Below are 16,771 nucleotides of genomic sequence, written 5' to 3'. Positions count from 1 at the left end.
GCCCACCTCCCCTTGGGTAACCATCTGTCATATGAGTGAAATCATATTCGTCTTTCTCTGACACTTCACTTAGGATTATACTCTGTAGCTCCATCTGTATTGTTACAAATGGCAAGATTTCATTCTTTTTTATGGCTGAGTAATATTGTGTTGTGTGTATGTACCCATTTTCTTTATCCCTTCATCTGTGCATGGACACTTGGGCTGCTTCCATAATTTGGCTATTGTAGATAATGCTGCTATAAAACATTGGGGTGCATGTGCCCCTTTGAATGAGCATTTTTGTATCCTTTGGATAAATACCTACTAGTGCAATTGCTGGGTCGTAGGGTAGTTCTATTTTTAACTTTTTGAGGAACCACCATCCTGTCTTCCAGAGTGGCTGCACCAGCTTGCATTCCCACCAGCAGTTCAAGAGGGTTCCCCTTTCTCCGCATCCTCGCCAACACCTGTTGTTTCTTGTGTTGTTGATTTTACCATTCTGACAGGTGTAGGTGATATCTCATTGTGGTTTTGATTTGTATTTCCCTGATGATGAGTGATGTTGAGGATCTTTTCATGGGTCTTTTGGTGTGATGAGAACTTTTAAGACGTACTCTCTGCAACTTTCATATAACACAGTATCATTAACTATAATTGGTTGGCTTTTAAGGTAAGTAGAGCAGTCCTTAATGGCTAACACTTAATTGGTCCCAAGTATAAAGGAAAACTCGTTTTTGAGAAATAGTGTCCATTTATGAAATTCTAAAGGATTTTACACACCAGTCCCATCCAAATATTGGGTAGTTGTGATGCTGCTTTTCCTTTCCCTTTAATTTCTCTTATCAAGTTGGCATGTGTTATATCCTGAGCTCGCATTATTGAAGGATAGGAAATGGTTTAAGGAATGGCCACAGGAAGCCCTAACACAGTGCATCTCTTTCACGTCTCTCAGTGGCCCTTTTATGAGGAGGCATTAGAAAAGTTCCCCTAGGCCCTAATATTGGAAGATTTTGATTTACTGAATGATACGAGTCTCGTATGAGACGGTGATTTCCTTATTGCTTTGGCCAATTGTGTATCCTACTGTTAAACAATCATGTGCAGCTTCATAATTGTCATTTTTCCTAACTATTTTAGACATTGTTTACTGTTCCATTATATTTTCCCTTGTTCTGCATTTGATGTTTTTCTTCTGTTTTTAAAATTAAGGTAAATATAGTTCAGTCTAATTTGGAAAGTTGCCTGAAGCCCTTTTTGGAATGAGGTTAGATATAAATACTTAGAGTATGCTTACTTGGTGCATTCAGACATTTTAAGAGGCCCCTAAAATGTATATGAAGTGTGCAGAGAGAGGAGGAAAGCCGAGTAGCCCCCTTTCTGTGCCCTTTGTCTCCCTTGTTGTTCTCACTAACAGGTGTGCACGCTCAGGGGTCGCTGGGGTCTCTGGCCCCTGTACTCAGAGTCTAGGCAAGAGACTCTGTCGGGGCCCTTTCACTAATGAAGAAGGGGCTCGTGGTGTGCTCTGGGGTCTACGGTGCAGGCCCAGGACTGAGTGGGATTAAACTGGCAGGAGGCAATGGTATGATGGGCACGTGGGCAGGACAGCTCAGGAAGGGACTGCACACTGACTTTGGGTTTGGAGTTAGAATTTTCCAATGAGCTACGTTGGCATCTGACCCAGGTCACTCTGCAAACTCTGATGCACTCCTCGGGCCAGGAGTGTGTGCCCATCTGTGCTCTCCTGACCTCTAGGCAGTGACCTGCTCTGGCTTTCCCTTCACTACCCTCCCTCGGTGCTGACGGCTCTTGGTAATCAAGCCAGAATTGGCCAGAAGCTAAACACCTGGCCTGCTGTGCTATAGCTTCTCGAAGAAGTGCTTTCGCTGAACTTTGCCTTCATGCCCTTTGCTGTTATTGATGGACAATAGAAAGCATGTTCATATTCAAGTTTTTGTACACTTGCTCGTTCTTCTCCTTGCTCACTGGCCATTCCTTTTCACTTTCCTTTGCTGGTTCTTCGTCTCCTTGATTTTTGGAGGGCCATGGGGCTCAGTCCTTGATCTTTTCTGTAGACTCTCACTCCCTCAGTGATGTCATCTAATCTCATGGCTTCAGGTACTATTAATATTCTGCTGAGTCTCACATTTATTTCTCTAGTTCTGACTTTTTTCCTCAGCTCCATGCTTGTATGTCCAACTACGTCCTCCTGTCTCCACCTGGATGTCTCCTGTGGCCACCTCAGTGTGGCCAGAACAGAATTCCTGCTTTATCCCCAAACTTGTTTTTCCCACAGCCTTTCCTATTTCCATTGTTGGCAAGACCCTAAAACTATGTGTTCATCTTCACTCTCTTTTCTTTCCCACTCCAATCCATTAGCAAATCCTGTTGATTCTACCTTAGGAATTTACCCAGAAGCTTCCTCCTCCCCATTTCCATCGTCCACTCTCTCGCTTGGATTACTGCAACAGCCTCGGAACTGGCCTCCCTGCTTCTGTCCTTGCAACCCATTCTCAGCAGTGGTTCTTTAAAAACAAAGGTCAGATGATGGCTCTTCTCTGCTCAAACCCTCTGTTGGCTTCCTGTTTGCAGAAGAGGAAAAATTTTTACAGTGAACTCTGGGACTCTTTTGACCTGGTCCCTGGGTAGTGTATAACTTCCTCTCCTGTACCCGCCCCCCTCCCTTGCTTGAGAGCACTGACCTCCTTGGTCTTCCTCAAACTTGCCTGTGTGCTTCCCCTGGGCACTGGCTGCTTCTCTCCCTCCAGTGTTCTCATCCCCATCCCTGCTCATGCCGAGTGCTTGCTCCCATGTCAGGTACCTTGACTGTTGATCGCAGTACCTTGACTGTTGATTCAGAATTGAAATCAGCCTCCTCCTGCCACCCTTCATCCCCCTGAGTCCTTCCTTGTCCTTCTTCCCATAGCATAATAGCATATTATGTAACTCACCTATTATGTTTATTGTCCGTCTACCCCGGCAGAATATGGACTTCCCCGGGTAGGGCTCTTGATCTGGTTTGTTGGCTCACGTATCCCAAACTCTTAGAACAGAGCCTGGAAACATAGAAAGTGCTTCATAGATATTTGTTGTCCAGTGAACTGCTAATAAGGGTTCACTGTGCTGTTCACAGTCCCTCCTATGAGGAAGCGTATGCTTTGGTTAATGTTATGAAATAAAACCATCTATTTCCCTGATGAACAGGGACTTTTACTTTTTTCCCCCAGTTATGAAAGTTGTGTAATTCATCGTATTTCCTTTTTTGCTCTGGCTACCAGGATGCCAGGAGCTAAGTTGTATGGTCAGTTGTGCTTCACTATGTAGGTAAAAATCATCCGACCCTTCTTCTCCTTTCCTATTCCTTCCTCATAGGCAATCAGTGTTCTTGCTTCTAAAGATACTCATAAGTAAGAGACACTAAATAAAACAGTATGTGTGTGTGTATTGTCATATTCTTTCCCCTTTTAAAATCCCAAATAACATACTTCATGTATTGTTATGCACCTTGCTCTTTTCATATAACCTAACATCTTGAAATTCCTCTATATAGGTAGAGTTTTTCTTACATTTTTATAGTTTTAAACAGAGCAACATAATATTTTCTTCTTACAGATACTCTATTTTGTTAGATAGGTTTCCTTTTGATTTTGATATTTGCAACAGTGCTGCAAGAGATAACTTTGCATGTGGGTTATTTTGCTTACGTATGATAAAATCCTAACTATGGGATCGCCAGGTGAAAGGATACATGGCATTTGTACTTGGAGTAGATTTTGCCCCAAATGTCTTCCATAGAAGCTGTGCTAATATATATACTCTCACCAGCAAGGTGCACAAGTCCCTGTTTGTTCACATCCTTGCCAACATGGTATGTTATGAAACTTGTTCATCTTTGCCAATGTGATAAGTGAAAAACAGTATCTCATGTGGTTTTAATTTGCATTTCACTGAGGAGGTTGAGTGTCCCTTCATGAGTCCATAGGAGCCCTTTGTATTTACCTTCCTGTGAACTCTTTTGTCCTTTGCTATTGGGCTGTTAGGGACCAATTTGTGTCACTTTATATCCAAGGGAAATGAGCCCCTTATGTGTGATGAGAGTTGGAGATGTTCCTAGTGTACTATTCATCTTTTGACTTGGATTATGTTACATTTCTCCATGTAGACAGTTTTATCAGCTGCCTGTTTTAAGGCCTTTGAATTTAATACCATAAAGAGAAAAAGGCCATCCTTACTCTAAATTTTTTTTTTTTAATTGTCCAGGGCTGCTTTTGTTACTTCTTTGCTTTCAGTTTTTATTTTTATATTATTCATCCATCTTGAATTTATTTTACAATGTAGGGATCCCTGTATACTTTTTTTTAGATGGCTGCTGGTTTTCACAACCTTTTATTTTATTTTATTTTTTTTTAAGATTTTATTTATTTATTTGAGAGAGAGAGAATGAGAGAGAACACATGAGAGGGGGGAGGGTCAGAGGGAGAAGCAGACTCCCTGCCGAGCAGGGAGCCCGATGCGGGACTCGATCCCGGGACTCCAGGATCATGACCCGAGCCGAAGGCAGTTGCTTAACCAACTGAGCCACCCAGGCGCCCCACAACCTTTTACTTAATAATCCATTTACCTCCTTTGATAGGAAATGCCACCTTTATCATATATTAAATCCCACATGCTTGTGTGTCCATTTCTTGACATTTCTGTTCTGTTGATCAGACTTGCTATTCATGTTTTAACTGTGACACTTCTCATTATTAAGGATTTTCTAATCTGTTTTGATATTAGGGAGGATTAGGTTTTTATTTTATTTATTTTATTGTTGATGTGGACATTTACTACCAATTTTGCAGTGGCATTTAAAGGTGAATTATGCAAAATTTAAAGGAAACCAATCAGCATTTTATGTAACTCAGAGGTACACTGACCTAGGTTGGTTCAGCTCAGAGTTTGCTAATGTGAGGCTTACTATTTTTGTTTTTTTCCAGTGGGGTGAAACAAGATACCAAAACAGGTTAAAAGTACTTAATTATTCACTTTTGGGATCAAGATTGGTTTACAAGTTAGAGCGTTTAGTCTTGAGGGAAGATTAAACATGATTAAATAGGTCAGTAATCCCAAAGCAAAACTCTCAAGTTGGAGAGTTGGGTGAAGAGGCTTGGTGGTGGGGACTCAGAGACATTTGAGATGCAACTTGGTTCATTCTCAGGTGTTGAAAATCCAGTATTAGCAGCCTTGGTGATTTTCCTAGTGCAGAGCCTTTATTTGAGATGACAAAAAGAGACTGCAGTGAACCAGAGACCATTTCATTCTGAGTCGTGACAGCCTTTTGGCATCTGTCTCCGGCCTTACTCTGAAAAACCTCAGAACGTGGAAGGAATAGTTTCCACGTCTCCCAGTGTGCGCATGCGTGTGTGTGTGTCTGTGTGAGCCAGGCATATTGTATCGTGACACCAAGCAAGAGAAGAGAGCTCATCTGGATGCCCACCTTAGCCGTGGTGCCCAAAGTGCCTGTGCACGAGTGAGTCACTTTAGGAACTGTTTTCCTCCCGATGGTAATGAATTTAAACCATGAACTCAATGTGAGTGCAAGCACAGATATAATAAAGAGGAGACCTGTCTTAGCTCGGGCTGCCGTAACAAAGTACCCAGGCTGGATGGCTTAACAGCCCTGTTACTTCTCGCAGTGGTGGAAGCTGAAGTGCAAGATCAAGGTGCTGCATGGGTGGGTTCTGGTGAGAGTGAGTGTGAGTGTACTTCCTGGCTGGTGCTTCTTGCTCTGTCCTTGTGTGTGGGGAGAGGAAGAGCCCTGGTTACTCTTCTTCTTCTTCTAGGAGCACTGATCCCTCATGACCTCACCTCAACCCAGTTACCTCGCAAAGGTTTCACCTCCAGATACCATCACTTTGGGGGTTAAGACTTCAACATACAAATATAATGAGTGGTCAGTCCTTTCCTCAGAGGACTCGAAGGGGATTTTGGCTTCACCTAAGCATACAGTATATGCAGAGTAAAAATATTCAGGAGATTCATCTTTTTTTTTTTTAGGAGCTCTGGGCCTAAAACTCACGTTTCAGTTTTTCCATGTAGCGCCTACAGTGGGCCCAGGATGTTTCAGTGGTTTGCTTTGGAAGGTGCTAGGGCCTCCTTTCCCTTTGTAAGTGAGAGGTTTCAAAAAGAAGCATTCACTTGAATGTCCATGTGCGTTTGGTTTGTGTTTCCCCATTTTCACCATGTTTAAGTATACATTTCAGTGGCATTAAGTATATTCACATTGCTGTGCAACCATCCCCACTCTCTATCTCCAGAACCTTTTCATCTTCCCAGACAGAAACTCCATCCCCATTAAACACTAACTCCCCATTTCCCCCTCCTCCTGCTCCCAGGCAACCACTTCTACTTTATACTTTTTTTAATGTTTGGATTTTTACCTCCGATACCTTTCTTATTAGAAAGTCTTCACTAAGCTACTTGGCCTGAGCATACAATTTGCTGGTTAAGCTTGGGACGGTCTTAATCACTCGTTTTGGAACATGTGGAAAGTGGGTAAAACTGTCTGACTTTATTAGGAAGAAATGTGCTTCCAGATTTCTGGAGGAGACGAGAGATTTCCTTACCAATGGTAGCATCTCCATCAACCATGGGTTTCCTTATCTCTTGGCCAGAAAGCGACCTCACCGTTGTGGGATGATCAACCGTGTATACACAGCTGCAGGAGGGAGCTGGGAGGTGGCTGTGGTCGGAGTCTGGGTAAGTCCCGGAAGGTAACGCATCAAGCACCGTGCAGTTGCGGGTCAGAACGATTTTGGAATTGGAGCCCGGTGGGTGACTCTTTCAAGAGGAAGGCACTTTGGAATATTTGCTTTGCTTTGAAGCCAGCTCCAGGGAGAGATTGTGACTTCTTGTCAGACAGAGGCAAAGCTGGGTGTGTGAGGTTTTCACATGCAGGAGCAAAGGTGGTTGAAAAAGGGAGATCATCGTTAATTTTGTCAGTAAAATTTGTTGAGCCCCCAGGGCAATTTGGAGAGGCCTTGCTGTTCTCGGAGTCTGTTGCCGATGATGGTGTATCTTAGGCATTAATCCTGGGGTAAGAGCGTAAATCTGGGTTTGGAGTTTGGGTCTGCCAATTTGTGACTTTGGGCATGTTGTTTAACATTTCCAAGCCTGGGTTTCCTCAAGTTAAGAATGCACATGGAGATAGTTTGCTACTGGTTCTGTGTAAGGAACAGATCAAATAGGGCCCAAGGCATTTAAAGTGTCTGGCACAGTCTAAGTACTTAAAGTAGGAAAACTCTTATGCCCCCGGAAGAGGCATATAAAATAGAATGTCTTAGACATGTGTATTTTTATCCTTCAAGAAAACACTGTTAGGATCTCCCAATCCTAAACTGTATGACTTCTTTGAATTGCGAATCATTTTTATCGGGAACGTGTTGTGTCTGATCATCCTGGTAAGAAGTGCCAGATAAGAGAGGCTGGTTCTTCCAGCTTGGTCAAAACTGGACCCGATGCAGAGGTCCCGGGAGCTTTGAACAGCTCCCATCGTGTTGTTTTCCTCTTCAAACAGTAGGCTGGAATTCATTTTCAGTAGCTAGCTAGGTTCATTATCTTCCTGTCTCCGAGTCATATCTCCTCCTTCCCATGTTGATGAAAAGCCAAACCAAATCACTAGGCACATGGGGCACATCCTACTTTTAGGAGGATCTGGAGATTCACCTGCCGACATTCCTGGATTCTGTAGATTTGGACTGAGATAAGGTGGAGAGGATAAGCCATCCAGCTCCTTTACTCTGCTGCTATTTTTTGTTTTTTAATCCCCCTGGGTTAGCAGAGGCTTGCAGCTTGAGGAGCAGAGAATATGTGTGGGCAGAGATAAGGTCCAGTTCTCTTGTCATGTGCACCCAAATAATGCATCTGCTCTGATAACTGCCGATCTGGGTCTACTTGGAAAGGGCACTGAGTGACAAATAGTGGGAGTGCGAAGAATGAGCCTTTAGATCTACCCAACTTGACAAAATTCAGAAAATGTCGTGCAGAAATGTATGCCTTTCCAGTTGGTGGATCCAAAACAATGGGATTGTTGGCAGAACTTTTGAAACTTGTTCTTTTTTGAAAGCATCATTGTGTTCAGTGGGTACATGTGCTTGGCTCATAAACATGCGTGCCTTCATCACACTGTGGGGGGGGCTGTGCATTTTACCACCAGGAGAGAGGAACGGAAGAAGTGGTGTCTTCCCTGCAGGTGCTAAGAGGTTTTCTCGAAAGAAAGAAAATGTGACTCTTAGGCAGAAAAGGAGGACTGTGTCAATAGACGTGTATCTTAACCAACCTACTAGGGGAGATCGGTTTCATTCCTCACCACTTGGTTTTATCTTCATCATTCCTAAGGTGACTTTTTCTCCCTCTTAGTTATGCAGTAGCCTGCTGGCTGACATTTAACTCTGGACTGAGAATCCTGGGGAATGAACCACTGTAATTTATAGCCGGGGTACAGATGCAAAGAGACAGAAGGGATATTCAGATGCTTTCGGCGCCTTGTTTCTTTCCTTGGGATGTCTTCTTCCGGAAACCTTACGAAAGCCCCAAAACTAAAGAATTCTTACAATAGGAAAACACCTGTCATTCCTCCTACGTAAAAAATTCTAGGGGTTTCTGCAAAATTTGGCTTTGCTGTGCCCCTGCGGGAACAGTTGTGGTCTTTTTAATTGTCGTTGTGTATTATAATTTCATGGATGGAGATGGGTGGGAGGCGGCGGAGAGGGGGAGGCTGAGGTAGGAAGCCAGGCTGGAGAATTAAAAATGATGTCTTTCTTTGAGGATGCCCCCGTCACCCCCCTCCTGCTGGCTTCCCGACCGTGGGACCCAGCCACATCACTTCCTGTCCAAGTTGGCACTGAGAGGGGCACAGTGTCTCTGCCCAGTGTTCGTAGACTGCACTTGGCATGTTTCCAGTAATAGAGTCACCCAGAGGAACAACTCGGCCCCCTTTTTGTCTTTTCTCTGTTGCCTTGGGCAGCTTCCCCAGGCCTCAGTCCATCTGTCTCTTGCATTTTGGAATAGCCCCATTGAGTTCCCAGATCTTGCCTTTGATTTATGTAGCACTGGCTTCCTGAACATCCAGGTCTGCCTCTCCTCCCTTCTTTTATGCTTAGACCCTCAGTCTTCCCTAGGGAGGACTCATCACATGCTTTCCTGTGGGAGAAAGGAAAGATGCATTCCTCTCCAGCCATTTTTCTTTCTACACTCAGATGCATTCCTGTCCACCCATTGTCCAGGGTCTGCCCTGTGCTAGGCACCATATGAAGGCTCTGCCTGCATGACCTCATTAACCCCTGTAGTCCTGTGAGGTGGGAGCCGAGGCCATCCCTAAGTGTGGTTCACCTACGTTGTCTGCCCCAGGTCACGTGATGGGACAGCAGGCTTGCTCCTCTGGTGGTCAGGCGCCTTCCCCCACTTGGGGGCTTCACTTTCTTAGCCCACAGTAGGCAGCGAATGCTAGACTGCTGGTATTCGTGATTTCCTCTGCTCTTGACAATGTAGGAGTCTCGACGGCAATTTAGGTTTCCTCCCTCCCGAGCTTTCCTTTGCATCCATATGTTTCCTAACAGGTCTGTTCAGGGCTGTCTAGACTTTCTCTGCCATGCTCCGCAGAATTCCTCCAGGCCCACCCACCGCCTAATTCCAAAGCCACGGCCACGTTTCTTGGTTTTTGTTACAACAGCACCCCACTTCCAGCCACCAAATCTGTGTTAGTTTTCTGTCCCTGCCATGACATAACCCTGAAATTTAATGCTTAGAGCAACACAAATATATTTTCTTTTTTTTTTTTTAAAGATTTTATTTATTTGAGAGAGAGAGAATGAGAGACAGAGAGCGTGAGAGGGAGGAGGGTCAGAGGGAGAAGCAGACTCCCCGCCGAGCGGGGAGCCCGATGCGGGACTCGATCCCGGGACTCCAGGATCATGACCTGAGCCGAAGGCAGTCACTTAACCAACTGAGCCACCCAGGCGCCCCACAAATATATTTTCTTACAGCTCTGTAGGTTAGAAGGTCAACACAGGACTCAGGGGAATCAAATCAGGGGGTGGGCAGGACTGGTTCTAGGTGGGGGGTGGGGGGGAATCTGTTTCTTCACTGTCCCAACTTCTAGAGGCCCTCTGCATTCCTTGGCTCAAGACCCACTTCCTCCATCTTCAAAGGCACCAATGGTGATTGGAGTCCCTTTCACATTTCAGATTTCTCTGGCTGCTTCATCTTCTGTCCCATCTCTGGATCTCTGACCACAGCCAGAGAAGTGTGTCTGCTCTCAAGCTCCCATGATTACATTGCACCCACCAGGATAACCCAGGCAACCCTCCTCAGCTCATGGGTCCTTAACTTTAACCACATGTTCAAGTCCTTTTTGATAACATACTCAGGTTGGGGAATTAGGACTTGGATATCATTGGTGGGGTGGTGGGGGTACATTCTCCTGCCTGCCGCACAAAGTACGGTATAAATTCTTAGCAAAATTAACTCTCTGGTCTTCGTTTGCAGCCAGCATTCCTGTTGGCCAGGCGTGCAGCTGTTGATACAACAGGTGTTTTTATTCAGGGCTCATCTGTCCATCTGGCCAGCAGCACGCACCTTGTACAACAGGTGCGAGACGAGCAAGAGCCTTTGGAGGACTAGAAGCTTCCTCCTTTCCTCTTAAAGTGAAAACAAGCTGTAGAAGCAAGGGGACCACTTGGGTGTGACTTTCCCCTTTACTTTGAAGTTAAGAAAAACTAAAACTAAACCAAGAACAACAACAACAAAAAACCCTTCCATAACAGAAATACTAGTGCTGATGCATCAAACTGACCCACCTCCTCAAAAGCTCTTTCTCCTTTGAACGCAAAGCTAAGCTTTCATGGGAAAAATCAGACCCCCCCCCCACCAGTGACATTTGGTTGTGTTTCTGAGCAGAGTCCCTTTGGGGGGGGTTGGGAAGTGCCCTCTCCACTTGCCACCTGGAACTCAATGCCAGTTCCACTCTGATAACTGGTTAGCCTGTAGGGTCCTCACAAGTTAAATCTTATCTCAGGAAATAATTTGCGTGAAGATCAAGCGTGGATGGGATAGATTAATTTTTCAACAAACCACAGGTCTGGGAGAATGTAAACACTGTCTCTTAAGTGCTGCTCAGCTCCTGATGAACGAGTCATTTGAGGGGACTCTTTTTTCCTTTTAAGATGAAAATTCTGCATGTGGTTGATTTACATCTGAGTATGTAGAAAAAGAACTCTGGAAAATTGGTCCCTAAGCAAGGAAGATAAGGCCCCGAGATGACCAGTTATTACTGTACATTTTGACACCTCCTTTAGATAAATGCTTCTCAAGGGGCTTTGGTGGTGGTGGGGGGGGAGGGTGGTGACTTTGCGCCTTGGGGGGGCATTTGGCAATGTCTGGAGATATTTTTGATTGTCACGATTCAGGGGAGGGGTGCTCCCAGCATCAGGTGGCTTGAGGCCAGGGATGCTGCTGAACACCCTACGTGTACGGGGCAGCCCCCACAACCAACGGTTATCCAGCCAAAAACATCAGTAGTGCCAAGGCTGAGAAACCTGTAGAAGGACGGGCTTCTCTTTTCCACTTATTCAGCTGTGGTTTTAACAGATGTGATTTCTCTGAGGGGCTGCTCCTTTATTTCCTCATAGCATCTTGCCCTTAGTGGGCTTAGTGCCCGCCATCTTTGTTAAGATCTTTGTCTTCTTTGGTCTCGGAGCAGAGCTCTCGGGGTGGGGGTGGGGGTTGGGGCTGGGGCAGCATGGACAGGCTGACTGTGGCCGAGTCAGCATGGTCTCCAGAGTGGAAAGATCACAGGCTTTGGACTTCTCCTAGCCTCTGCTCGCTGACATGTAAAGTGGAGGTGATCATAGCACCCAACGTAGGATATGGTTGTATTTAAGAAACATGGTGTCGCAAAATGTTTGATGTGTAACGAGTGCAGAGTAAATGTCTTCTTTTCCCAGACAACTGATCAGGAGACTGTGTGCAAAGCCCAAGGGGCCTAGGACCCCTTTTTGGGGGTAAAAAGTTGCATATAAAGGAGAGGCAGAAGTCTTAAGCATTCTGGGATTTTTATCCCCCCACCATCCAGGAAGGAGAAGGAAAGAAACTTAGAGCTTTTTAGTAAAGGTTACTCTGGGATTGACAAAACAATCTGAAGTACTTAGGAGGCATGTTTTGCCTTGGGCCAGAGCTAATTTTAAAACTAAAATGACAACAACTAGTTCACGTTGGAACATTCCTGACTTAATTATAGATACCTGCAGAAGTCCCTTCAAACAGGTGGGTCTCAGTGACCGGGGGCTCTTCCTTGGTCAGTTAGTTGGTCGAGAAGAGTGCAGAACAAAGGGCTAGGAGTCCGATCTGACAGAGAATTCTGTCTCCTCTCGATTCAGAACTTGTTTCCCATTTGTCAAGCAGACATTATAATAACTCCCCTCAGAGGATGGCTGTGAGCACTGAGCGAAAGTGTATTTTAAGACATCCCGCAGGGTACATGCTTCCTGAATGGTACCTGTAAAGGGTATTGGTTGAAATGTTTCCAGTTTTTCAGTGTCATGTAACAAAAGTGTGAGGAGAGGTAACAAGAAGTTAACATTTCACTCTACCTGTTTATTAGTAGTTCTGTCCAGTTACGTCTGTTTTGAGAAAACTGATGTTTGAGGAATCCCAAGCCTTCGACTGGTTGCTACTTATGCTTTTATGGTGGGAGAGTCAGCCTAGATCTGTGACCCGTTGTTCTCATGCCACCAGCGAGTCCCTGTTGGACGTCATGTTTTTGGTGCCACCGGAAAATTAGCAGAGGGACTGCTTACAGAGTTTTCACTTGAAAAAAACCTGCTAAACTCAGCTGATGACAAAAATGGTTAATCGTTGTAAGATTGGACATCTCTCGGGTTAATTTCTGTGCCCATCGATGTGCCCCTGGCCGCTTTCAAAACCTGAGTCCAAGTCCTTCTCTTGCAGGAGGTTCCAGACGGTCTCCACGTTGGCCTGATAATTTCTCCATTCTGCATCTCCTAACTTCCTATTTTCCCAGGCTGCCCCTTTCCTGCTTTCCATTGCAGACATCCTGTTGAGTACGTAGAACACCTTGTGTTATATAATTTCCCTGCCTGCATGTTTTTCTTGAGGCTCGTTCCACGTCATGTATATATTTTGCTATCACCATGGCACCTGGACTGGTATTCGCTATTGAGGATGAGCCATCAAAAATTAGAGGTTAGCAGTTAGCAGAGGACCTGCGAGCACCGTGCGGAGGAATGAACCAGGCGGAAGCCGATAGGTAGGGGGTGTGGGTGGGGGATCTGGCATGTTTGGCTGCAGAGTAAGTGCCCCGCTAGGGGAAGGGAAGGACAGGCTGTTAGGGGCACATAGTACTGGGAACAGTAGGGGTGGGGGGCAGGGAGGCTCAAGCCCTGAAACCTCTTGTATGAGATGCAGTTAGCCAGGTGAAGCCAATGTGAAAGGGGCTTGCTGTTCCAGACACAGGTGGGAGAGCATCTTTGTTCACAACCCAAGAGAGAGAGTTGAGTTTGATTTCAAATTGGAGAGTGAATTTGGGTAGGCGGGTGGAGGAGGTGTGCGGAGTGGGGATAAGGTCCTAAAGGGCCTGGCTAGCCACATTAAGAAATTTTAAACTTGATCTCAAGGGTGGTGGGAAATCATTGAAGAGTTTTAAGGCCGGTGAGTTCTGTAACTAGGAGTACAGATGGGGAAAGGCCCTGCAGCCTGGGGGTAGGAGCAGCCTGCAAAGGAACTTGAGGACGCGGGTCCAGAGGGGTCCGAGGAAACCGGCAGGGGTGCCTTTCAAGGAGGGGACGGTTACAAGCGTCCCATCCTGTGCAGCCACGGGAACGGAGTCGTGCGTTGGATCTCGCGGCAGGAACAGTTTCCAGGGCAGGATGCCTGCTGGACCCAGAGCTGAGGGTGGCGGAGTGGGGGGACGTGAGGAACGGGCCACTGTGTGTAAAGCCGTGCTTCTGCTGGCCCTCGCGGGCGTGAGAAGAAGCTGTGCCCCTGGATGTGTGGCTCGGTGAGTGGACCGTGGGGGAGTGAGCCGCTCCCACAGGCCCCCTTAGCTGGTGCCCTTGTCTGGTGTGCGGACCGTACCCCCACGCACCCCCATGCGCGGTGGCTGACGGTCCATCAGCAGTTCTCAGTCTGGGGCAGTTTTGCTCAGTGGAGGGGGGGTATTTGGGCAATCTGTGAGGACATTTTTGGTTACAAACTGAACCAAGGGGGGTGGGGGCTACTGGCGTCTAGTGGGTAGAGGCCAGCGATGCTGCTGACTGCTCAGGACAGCCCCCACATCACAGACTTGTCCAGCCCCAAATGCCAGGTGTACAAAGCTTGAGAAACCTTGGTGGAGGCGAACCTTTCCGGGTCTTTGCCTGAGACGAGGAGGGCGTGGGAGGTGGACCGGGGAGCGGAGTCCTTCTATGCCTCGCTCCAGCCTCATTTGTGGTTGTCTCCTCTTTTCTCCGTGGCCATGTCCCCTTTCTCATCAGGTTGTAGCTGGTCAGCCGTTCTCCTGTACCCATTTCTCACACACGCACCCCCGCCCACCCCAGCACTGTGATGCAAGGTACTCTTGTGTCCTCATTTCTGTTTCTGGGCACCTTGTAAGACATCTGTATTTTAATACCATTCGGTCAGGAAAATCTGTTTTGGCACCAGAGAGACGGATGTTGCTTCGGCTCATCGAAAGTAGCCCGTAATTCATTGTCAGGGTGATAGGGCTTTAACACATGGTCCGTCAAGCAACCCCTTGACCATCAGGCGTGGAGAAGGACTGGAAGTATTCCTCGTCTTTGGAAGCAAGCCTCGCTCCTGGCTTTCGGAAGGAAAGAGGACACATGGTAGTCACCAGATAGGGTTGTAGCAGCTCTCCCAGCCCTCGCGGGGACACATTAAGTCATTATGTCAGCAGTGTCCAGTCTGTGTTCCCGGGTCAGTTGTTGTTGAAACATTTGGGGCCGATGAGGAGGAGAGGAATGAATTAGCAGCTCCCTCTCTCACTGTCCGTTTCTAGCCTTCTCGGATTGTAGCACGATCCAGATGCTGGCTGCTTGTCTGATGATCTGGGTTCTGCACAGTGCGGAAGGTGGCCGGCTAGGTCTTGTGAGCCCCTCTAACGTGAGGCTGGCAGCATCCTGGGTCCAGTGGACAGAAAAAGGTATTGCAACATCCTGTCAGTGGGGAGACACCTGAATTCACAGAACAGCCGTGGAGAGTCCAGGGTGAGTTTGAAGAGCAAAGTGGTCTTTTCTGTTTTCAGAAATATTTTACCCGCCGCAGTGGGTGAATCTAAACCCCCCTGAAAGAGATGAAAACAAGCTTAATACTAAGCTTTGGCAAAGAGTGCTCAAAACAGCCAGACTGTGGGGGTTAAGCACAGGAAGCGTCTTCATTTTAAAATGGTGGTAATGGTAATGAGCCTCTGGCCATGTTGAATGCATGATGAGCCTTGGTTGTGGACATGTCCTTTCTGAATTAATTGCTGGATGTAGAGCTGGATTTCAGGCCCCTTTCAATTAAATCGTCTTTCATATAATTTAAAGAGATAGGGCTGATGAGACTTCCCTTCCTGCACACTGAGTACCACAGGACAGATGACACACACGTGGCTTTGGTGTGTCCGTTTGTAACGTCTTAACTCTGTCTCCAACCCCACAAAACAGTAAAACACACTGTAGCTCTTCAGCTTCTGTGGCCAGCCAGCCCGTGCTGTGAAAGGGGAAAGTGGTGGAGGGCAGGGAAAGGGGAAAAACTATTGGTCTTCTGGTTTGGCCAGTTCCTCTTACGATGTGTGCTAAAAACTCTTGGTGGTAATTCCCCCGAGGAAAGGATATCTTGTATGGGTAAATAACCCAGCCTTGCATAATATCAACAGTCACTCTAAACCCTATTGCAGACCCTCAGTGGAAATGATGATTCAGGGTTTTTCTCCCTTCAGTCAACCAACAGGTGATTCTCTAGTGAAGGGTCCAAACTCCGTTGTTAGGGTTACTGTAGTTCCTAACCCAGGAGGCTTTCTAAAGGTCTGTCCATGGTGTATGGAGGATTCCTGATCTTGTGATTGCAGCAGGCGAACTTGGTACTTCCAGGCTCTCAATCTCTGGCATCATGCGAAGATGCCCTCATTTGCTTTCTAGGACTGCTTTAGCCGTAAATAGCAGGGATATTTGCTGAGAACATTTGCAAAGAGAATGCAAACAAATCTGTATTTATTTGAACAAACAGATGTGCATGACTTGTGTGGAAAAAAAATCTTACAGGTGTAAGGAAATTTTTATAAACAAAGATCCTCCCCCAACTCACCATGTATTTATATGTCTGTGTTTGCATAGGAAAAAATAGAAAAGGATGTCCTAAAGTGTTAACAGTGTTTGTTTGTTTGGAATTCGACTAATTTAGTTGAAATTTTTTCTGATCAGGATCTTAAAATGTTTTGTAATGACCATGTTATATTTATGCAATAAAAATGAAGGGGGAAGATAGGTATAAATATATAAAGAGCCAGAATTTTAAAGTCTGGTTAAAGAGCTACATATTGCATGAAATTAGAGATGAAATCATATAAAAAATTTTTTTCATTTTAATATCACCAGTAATTTCAAAGAAGTTTATTTTCTTTTTCCATTTACTGCACAGGAAAACAGAGGGAAAGAAAGCATCTATGATGAATTTTCCACTTTTCTTCTCTGTGATTTTATTTCTTCTTCGCGCTCACTTTGATAGTTCTTCTTCCAGGCCCCTTACTCTAGAA

General features: G+C 45.8%; 1 protein-coding gene across 7 annotated transcripts in view; it reads left to right on the top strand.

The window, feature by feature from the left end:
* Window positions 1–16,771, top strand: part of KANK1 (KN motif and ankyrin repeat domains 1) — a 170,671-nt gene that overhangs the window by 16,356 nt on the left and 137,544 nt on the right. Inside the window, exon 1 of one of the 7 annotated variants that reach the window (XM_081802806.1) lies at window positions 6,700–6,720. The exons of the other annotated variants lie outside the window; for them this stretch is intronic. The gene's annotated coding sequence lies outside the window, so the exon portion shown is untranslated. Of the gene's footprint in view, window positions 1–6,699; window positions 6,721–16,771 lie in introns of those variants that run through there. 7 annotated transcript variants of the gene reach the window in all.

This window comes from Leptonychotes weddellii, chromosome 14 (genome assembly GCF_054177405.1).
Source record: "Leptonychotes weddellii isolate Sample4059 chromosome 14, ASM5417740v2, whole genome shotgun sequence".
Lineage (NCBI taxonomy): Eukaryota > Metazoa > Chordata > Mammalia > Carnivora > Phocidae > Leptonychotes > Leptonychotes weddellii.
This window is presented reverse-complemented; position numbering and strand designations above follow the sequence as displayed.